This window comes from Lepeophtheirus salmonis, chromosome 4, assembly GCF_016086655.4.
Source record: "Lepeophtheirus salmonis chromosome 4, UVic_Lsal_1.4, whole genome shotgun sequence".
In the NCBI taxonomy this organism is placed as follows: Eukaryota; Metazoa; Arthropoda; class Copepoda; order Siphonostomatoida; family Caligidae; genus Lepeophtheirus; species Lepeophtheirus salmonis.
Genome location: NC_052134.2, coordinates 9,912,833 through 9,922,510, shown reverse-complemented (window position 1 = coordinate 9,922,510; position 9,678 = coordinate 9,912,833). Strand labels below are relative to the sequence as shown.

General features: G+C 28.9%; 1 long non-coding RNA gene across 1 annotated transcript; it reads right to left on the bottom strand.

The window, feature by feature from the left end:
- Window positions 1-236: 236 nt before the first annotated feature.
- Window positions 237-9,166, bottom strand: LOC139905047 (uncharacterized). Its single transcript, XR_011779510.1, has 3 exons — window positions 9,067-9,166; window positions 535-1,137; window positions 237-439 (listed from the first exon to the last, which is right to left on the bottom strand). It is a non-coding gene; the product is annotated as an uncharacterized lncRNA (long non-coding RNA).
- Between the last annotated feature and the right edge of the window lie 512 nt (window positions 9,167-9,678).

The following is a 9,678-nucleotide window of genomic DNA, read 5'->3' as shown; positions in this document are numbered from 1 at the left end:
TTTACCCATACATTCTTAAAAAATATGAAACCTCTCAGAATTTACAATTTTTCTATTTAATTAAATATATAATTAAGTTAAAACTATACTTACACGTCATTACCTTTTTTGTATAAAGTAACTTTCCCTAAGCCCTATATTCATTGGTAGTTGTTAGACAATTCCTTCAGCTATGGAGATATTATTCAATAATTGTTAGGAGGTGTATAATACATGTGTCGAAGATGAAAAAAAAAACAACATAAAATCTTTAATTTAGTATTTTTATTTCAAATGATAAATAAAATCATTGTAGCCTCAATCACCACCTTCATACGTCCTGTGAAGCAGGAAAATCCCTTGACAAAGAGGTCCATGGGGATATATGCAAAGTCCTCCATGATGGCGACCACAAGACTTGCCTGAATTGTGTGGGACGTCTATTATTGCGATCCTCAAACTAGCCCCAGACAAAATAATATATTAGATTAAGCTTTGGGCGACTGGTAATTGGTCACGAGATCGTAGTATTTCTCAATAATCCAGGCAAGATACCTTTTGGAAACATGGCAGAGTCCTGCTTCCACACCCAATGGTGCCCCCAGCCACCAGCCCATGATGGTGCGCACTTTCACGAGGAACTCAGTGAATTTGACTTTTATAGAGTCCTCTTGTGACCTCTACAACTTCGAACTAGTCCTCTGATGGTTCTTCGAGTCCTCCAGCTTCTTCCTGATTCCTTGGTATAATGCATTGTTAGCAAAGTGGTGTTACATATGTCAGAGTTTGTGATTTGTCATTGATTATTAATTGTACATCATTGTTATCTATAACAGACTATGTGTTGCCTGTCTTAGGGATTGATGATCCCATCAACCTTGATTATCGTCTGAGAAGTTGTGATGAGTATTTCAAAAACCAAGTGATAATCTCCGTCAGTCCAATCAAATAGCATTATTTTGAGCAATTTCATAAATACATTAGGGCTAAGGGCTAAAATACTGTTCCGGATCCAAGGATCAGATAAAACCCGTTCAGGCCCTCCAATTCCGCATATATTACTAGAAACTGTCTTTAGTAAATCATTAAGCAAAGATTTTTCAAACTCTCCATGGTGGGATACACCCGTCCCCTCTAGTTTGGAGAAGAATTAAGAGACTGAACATAGAAAGAGACACATAAAAAATACACTTAACATAAAATGATTCAAGAGCTAATTACAATTCAATTCATCATCTTTCAGAACACTAATAAAGATAAAAGATGCAAAAAATCGATAGTTGATAAAAAAATAATTCAAAACCTTTTTTTACATTTTAGCAAGACAATATATAAAAGTTTAATTAAATATATATTCGCCGGCAAGATTTAAACTAAATAATTATATCTGCCTCTACGATACATTCTGTTTACATTATTATCTCAAAATCCCAAATTGATGGTAGTTTCTGGGCCTACCCCCTTGAGGTGATTCAGTACCGTATTTCTGATTCCCTCCGATAGTATTCAAAGTTGAAGAGGATCGTCCAACGGTATACTATTTTATTTGAAGAATTTTTCACCAGTTTACATTTTTTTACCTTTGTTATTATGAATTAGTTAGTCAATACTTGTATTGTTGTTAGGTATTGGTTAGGTAGTCTAAATTAAGCTTACTTTTTTTTAGTAATGCAATTCTTCCTAATATTTTATATTGTTTTAATTCTGTATGTACATTATGAGCAATATAAATAAAGATTTTGGAAAGGTTATATCGGTTCTTAATAAGAGACAAATCGGTGCTATATTCTAAAAGACCCTCTACATGAATTCGTTTTGTAAAATCTCGCTCACCTTTCATGTACGATAATAGTTTGCCGTTATTGTCGACTAAGGCAGATACCCGAGATAAATTGATGATGGCGTTACTGGCTCATACTTATGATGCCATAATAAACAAAAATTACTATATAAAAAAGACCCGCGTCATCCTACAATAAAATGATTTCTGAACGATTAGTCACATATGTATGGAAATTGAGAAAAACTGAGTCACTGAAGTCAAGCCATATTACTTATGTCAAGTTCCCATCAACAGAGTGGGGATCCAAAATTTGTAGTAGGATTTAATTACGATTTGATCCCCGTTATTTTTAATTACGAGGTTTCATTATCCAACCAAACGTCAGCTGAAACAAAAATTTAGTAATCACATTTCACTAAGTGTGAAACTCCTGGTACAACAACAACAAAGGTGTTAGGCCCTTTGGTTTCTCTATCCAGAAAGCCTGCAATTCCCAGAAGGTAATGATAGACCCATACAGTAAAGAAGAACCAACACTTTTGTAGCAACAATAGGAATAATTCTAGCCAGCCTCCATGTGGCACTCCTCCAGGTCTGACCTCACCTAATTGTATTTTTCAGTTTAAATATTCTTAAAGAAGGATTTCTGCCACATCTTTCTTCCAAATTTGGATTCTCTCAGAGCTTCTGGCATGTCAGCGTGGCACACAATGGGAACTACTTTGATCGCCAAAAGGTGTCAATCATTTGGTGGCTTATCGCGGCTCTTATTACTTGTAAACAAGGAAATATAGACTTAAGATATAGATAAATATCGTTTTATAAACATATCACAAATTGGTTATAAATAGTCTTATCACAATTTTAAAAAAAATCACGTTTTTTGTATTTAGTAATGCTTGTGCAAGTGTTGGTTTAACTCTGTACACGTTTTTTGCATCCGTAAGATTTAGGATGAAACTCATAGTTTTTGAGACATAGCATCTAATAATAGGATTTGTTCAAAATAACCTTCAAAAAGTATGAGTTAACACACAGTATTTGTATAAATTATTTTACAATTACCTTTATGTGAATATTTTCATTCCTTATTTGTACATTAAGATAAGTGCCTAAATTCATATGCATACATTAGGTTATATCAATACCAATATTTTTGATGTGGCTCCAAAACCTAATCGTAGTATGGGTATTTCGATAATTCTTCAATACAAAATATAAAACAAAAATATTTTTTCTATTAACTTAACGATTTTCTTTTCCATAACCAACATAATGGACCAGCAATTACCATTTCCATTATGAATTTATGTAAAAGAATATTCTTTTAAATTCATCAATATTTTGGTATCATTTAAATCCCAAAATATGGTGCAACAAAGTACAATAAAATAACAGCAAGACGGAAAAATGAATTAGAAGAGAAATGAATATATAATTTATTTAACAAAAAACATAATGTTAACTTCTGATTTGAGGGAAAAACTGAGAGGAAATATATAAAAGAGGATTATTTGTACTTTATTATTAATCGATTATCACTTTCACCTTCGATTTTTTCCATGTATCATTTACAATCACATTTATATTACAGAAGGAAAAAGTTATATGTAAAAAAACAACAACAAAAAACTGTTTCTTCGTGCAGTCAGGAATAATACCGGGTGATCCATTGAAATCTGAACGCTTAAAATTTAATAGTTGTTAAAGGTTGAAACATTGAAGTTTATTCATATTTTGATATATTAAAGCAAAAACAATTAGTTAAACACAAATTAAACTTGAGCTGTCTAGCTAAGAAGCAGGTATAGTAAATGACACGTGAGCGTGATCGACTAATTTTCATTCGTGCAATCCAAGAGATAAAGCGTCTCCAGGACCAAAGTCTACACGGTTAGCAAGTTCGAAACGTTGAAGACGACAAAGGTCTCTGTCAATAAGGCCAAATTGGATCCACAGGAGTTATAGAAAACATCTCAGTCCAATCTCCTAAGCTCTATGAGGGCCCAAGAAAGATATCTCAGGGTTTCACACCAGACTGTCTAGAAAGGTATCCATTAAGTGGTTGGAAAGAGTCTTGTGATGATGAAAGATCTGTTTTGACACTAGCAATAAAAAAAAAAATCTTCTCCGTTACAAAAATATTTTGAATGAGTCGTTTAAACTCTAGTTGGACACTTTTGGCCCTCTACAGCCTATCCTCTCGACACCACCTTTTGGGTCATGTCAAGAGGAAGGCCTGCAGTGTCCCTCATCCAAACACCCCTCAAATCCATGGTCTGTAAGAACTGGGGCACCATGAGAGAGGACTATATCCGCAGCGGGTGCCAGGCCTTCCACCTTCCCTGGTGCCTTCATTGCCACTAAAGGCAGCTAAATTAATGATTAAGAGAGTTCAGATAAAATTATATTGATATTAGTATTTCAAAAAAAAATAAATATATATATAGTTAATTAATAAATTATATCTAGTTGAATTTCAATATCCAAAGTGTTCAGAATTTAATAACCACTCGGTAAAGCCTATTAATAAAATCCTTACGAATAATCAAACATAAATGAAGGAGTATAGATATGTTTTGAAAATAATGACATACAATTTGTTTGGTCGATACTTTCCTATTTTTTTATGGAGTACACATTCAGCTCTCTGTATTTCCTTTGAATAACTTTAAATCCAAGCATAGAATTTTCTTTTTTTCCTGGCGTGATAGTTTTTTGTTGATTTTTGTAATAATAATAATCAAGTTAACATGAAATTTCGTATTAATAAAGAAAGAAAATAAATAAGAAAAAACGAAATTTTTATTGTGATAGAAATATATTAGCAAATTCAATTGCAATTTTTTTTTTGCTACTTTACAGTAGTATAAGTTGCACTTTGCTCTAATAAATACTATATAGTAGGCGAAGAAAAAAGTTTGGGTGTTGTTTTTTTAATACTATTTCGACAATAAAATTAACATAGTTAGGATTATCCGATTTAGATGCTTCCAAACGGTTTTTTGGCTAATCTTCAATTCTTGGGCAAAAGGATAAGTGTTCACTCTAACTCTCCAACTCGACGATTTCTATTATTTTATAGACATTTTCGACATTCATATTACAAGAACGGAATCGTTTGAACCACCGCTTTTTTGTTGCATTTGCCACTGTTTAAAATATATAAAGAGGACATTTTTTTTGTTCAACTGCACTGCTGTTTCACCTTCTTCGTAGTGATACTGAAAAATCTTTCGAATTATCACTTTTTTTACTGCTTTTTTGGAACGTTATAACACCCAACTGGGTTCACCAAACATACAACTGTAAATGAACTTTTTTAAGTATACACTTAACCTTCAATTCAAACTTTTTACTTAACTAAAATATTATTATAAATTGTGTATCAACTTGCCTCATCGAAGGGGGTAAGTTGATACAAAAAAATTGCCAATACAAGAATTCATATTAGAACTAAGGTACTATTAACTAAGTTATAAAATAGATGCTAGAAATTGCAAATTGTTTTAAAATAAAAATATATGTCTCAATATAAGTTAAAATATATTCCCAAATTTTTTCCTTAATTTTCTCATACTAAATTTTTAACAAATAATTGATGTTCTTAGTATTTGTCGTTTGTTTAATTTTGAATTTTTTTTTCCATTTTATTATACATAGTTCTCCATGAGTCCAAAACACAGGGTGTGTCTAAATAACTTTCTTTTTTATAATGATATCAGGGGCTATATAGATAGTAGTAGCGGGGAACCAGTTTCATTCTAGCCGCAAGATTCCAAAGTTTTCTTGGAAATACTGTCTGTCGCTATCATACGTTGGAGTAATGAGAGTCTTGTGCTTGCCATTATAAATACATTTGACACAAAAATTGTTCGATATAATCTTATAAAAAATTAATTAATTGAAATTTAGCTCTTGAGTTTTTATTGGTATAATTAAGGAAAATCCGCCAATTGGATTAATTTATAATTTACAAACAACGATTTTTTACATTCATTTTTTATAATGCGAATTTGCAAAAATTCTTTGAACGAGAATAACTCCACAGATAACGTTACAAGATAAATGAAAATTATCTTATAAAATTTTGTGCTATACAAAAATTTTATATTAATGCAGTTGGTTCAAATCGGGCTATTGCAGGCAGATTTATTTAGGAAACACAAACATTTTAAATACCTTTTGCAAAATTGTCGAAAATGAATTAAATAATCAACTAATCATCCAAAATTATAAAATAATATAAGTTTGCATCTTATTGTAAAATTCATCTAAAATCAATTATAGAAATTTTTTTATAGAGAAACGAAAGAAATGAAAAAATACCCGCTATTAAAATAATGAAGCTCGGTTTATTAAGTGTATAGACAATGAGGACGTTTCCTATCTGATATGACTTTTAAAACTATATAAAATATAACTTTAAAAAGGTATTGCCATTATAAAAAAATCTTATTAGTAAAACTTGTTTTATTGCCTTATGAAAAATAGAAATTATTTTGCTGCACCCTGTATATCCTAGTCTTAAACACCATGTGGAAAATATTTTAAATTAGTAAACAATTTTTTAACTTTATTTTGATAGTCTACAAAAACTATACTAATGACATAATATTTTTAATGAAGTTGCCTTAGAAGAAATGTTTAATGCCAACAAATATAATAATTTTTAGCAGAATCTTAAAAACATCTATAAGATAGCACAAAAAAAAAAATATATATTTATATATATCCATAAAATGAATAAAGTTAAACAACAAATTCACAAATATTCGAATAAACAAATAAATAAATTAAAATCAAACATACAATTTCTAATAAGATTTTTATTTTCAAAAATCGATAGCTAATTACAAAAAATTGAATTTTTAGAAAAAAAAAAAATCAAAAAATATGACCTGTTTACCAAAAACTTCTAAAATTAAATTTTTTTTGAGATAAATTTTCAAAAATTAATTTACAAATATTAAATTTTTGGAAAAAATTTCAAAAAGACACAATTATTCTCAAAAATTAAATTTTTATGAAAAAAAAATTCCAAATTTTAATTTCAAATATATAATTTTTTTGCAGAAAATTTACAATAACAATAACATTTTACCTATCATAGACTTTTCATGTATGAATAGCTCAATTGTTTTATTGTTTTTCTTTAATATTTTTTTATTGTAAGGAATAGGTTCAGATCGTACATTATTCTCTTATTCATCAGATTTAAAAAAAAATCTTTCATGATTAGGTACCTACCTTTTTTTTTTTTGTTCTTTTAGAGTATTTATATTAAAATACACATCATTGGTGAACAAATTAGTGAGTAAAACATGTAAAAACATAAAATAAACTACAAAAAGTTATAATTTTTGTTTGAAAAAATACTTTTCTATTGAATTTAGAGCTATTGATAAACTAAATAATGGAAAGAAAACAAAGAACAAAGCATTGCAATATTTTTGATAGCACTATTAGTGACCAAATTTATAGTAATTTAGATGAACAAGACTTTAATGATGAAGAGAATATTGACAATGATATAGTTTATTATAAGTGTTGAAGAGGTTCCTACAGAAACGAATGCTTAAGATATTTCATTGACTCCTGCAGCCAAGATTCACGATGCTATAAAAGATATTTCAAAATCTTCACTTTGATGATAATCTCAAAGATGATAAGTCTACAATAAAGACATAGGGGGAGTCGATCTCATGGATCAAAGAAGCTATATCTTCTAGATATAGTATGTGTAAATAGTTATATCACTTATTAATTTATAATATCCAAATAAGTTTTTGCTTCTTGACTACAAATTTGTAATTGTAAAGAGTCAGATATAATATTATGAGGGGCGTCAAAAGACAATCCAATCGTCTACACCAACACAAAATAAAAAAATGTAGCTCTTATAGTAGATAACCATGGTGGATATTTGAACAAACAAGACAAAGCTATGCCTACTGTGCAAGCCAAAATATAGAAAATCGAACTTTGGTCATTTGTGGCTTTAATCTTGGGAAGAGAAAGGAATTGCTCTTTTATTTATAGTATTTATAAAATTAATATTAATCATATGTCAAAGGTAGAATTATTACATGTTCGAATTATAAATAATAAGTATATCAAAAAATAATTAATAAATAACGGCGTTACATCGCTAACACAAAAATACCCCTATATATTTTGTTGTCAGCTGTCAATTGCCTCATCTCGCTTGATACGTCATGGCTATTTCATTATATATTCCTTTTAACAAATAAACTAAGTAATAAGTTATTCTATAGTTGTGCTCTGTTTTCAAAAGGACAGGAAAACAATTTCTTGTTAATCCCTCATCTGTTATATGTTGGCCATTTTATTATTTCTATGAATACATTTTGGCTATCATACACAAATACAAATGTAATGCTACTCTTTATTTAAAATATTACAAAGGAATATTATAATACAGTATTAGTTAAAATACTACAAAGATTTTAATAATATATTCATTTTAAAAATGGTGAAGAAATAATATGATGCTGATAGTCTGAAAGTACATAACAGATAAATAGCATTTGGTATGATTGACTTATTTGGCTAACTACAAGATGATTTTGTCCCTTTTTTTGGGTTTATTTTTGGAAGAAAGGTTGCGTGATACCATAAAGGTAACTACGTGAAGTATACAAAAATCACCTTCATTATGTTACTCTAGTTTTTTTATACATAATAAAAAGTTACCTTTCAAGCCTATTGAAACAAAATATTTCTAATATAATGAAAAAGATCAAGAATTGTCTATAATTATCTATGATTTTCGTTTCAATTCCATGTGGGTCTGAAAGGGTTAATAATTATGTACCACTATCCTTGCATGAAATGTTCAAAGGGAAAATTTCTTCGACTACCTATTTAAAGTTGATCTATGAATTTTCATCCATGAACAATATGGTAAGCTGATGATGATATAAATCCTTTGTATTCAGGAATAATTTAGTTTTAATTCTTTAATCTTTTGACTTTATTTCTCTTATCTAGCTAATCAAAAATTCAATTTGTATGTATATGACTGGAAAGCATTGTATAACATTGTCAAAATTCTCTCGAATGTAAAAAAAAGTGTATGTAGGGAACTTTGAAAGACAACATATATTGACAGATATCATAATTCCATAACTATTAGTATATAAGTACTATATGCTCGCTAATACGTTAAAATTTTCATAAAGGACAGAGCTATTCATTAATCTTACATTTACAAACATATATAATTTTTTAAAGGGGATATTTGCAAAGATTTCGACAATTGGAAATGAATTTCAACTTACTTCAAAATAGACTGAATTTTTCATATTTGTGACTTATACATTCTTTTTAAGTAGCTTTTACTGAAAAGTAGATTAATGTAATACTTCTTCAAAACTAAAGATGTACATTAGGTCAACTAGAAACAATCATAGTTTATAATATTGTTTACATTTTGTGATGGACAAACAACGCGAAAAGCTACATAAAACATTAATATTCTGTCATTATCGAGTGATAAAGAATACATTGTAGAACCCTATTTTGAAAAACAAAAATTAAGCTGCATTTTTTCTAGAAAAAGAGTATTCGATAATATTTCATAATTTATATTTATGATATAACTTTTAAAATAGGTTGTACACTACTTGGCAAAAGAGACAACAACTACTCCGAGTATAACTTTCTTTTTTCACCGCTTCATTTATTATTAAAGTCTGAAAACCAACGTAAAACATACATATTAGTTTATAACTTTCAATTGACTCTATTGATGGATAAATTTATAAAAAATAAAAATATATATATATATATTTAAATAAAATAAAAGATGAAAGAAAAAGAAACTTTCTTGAACTTTCTTTTTTGAAGAGCTTTAAAATATTTTATCTATTACATTCTTTCATTTTTTAGAT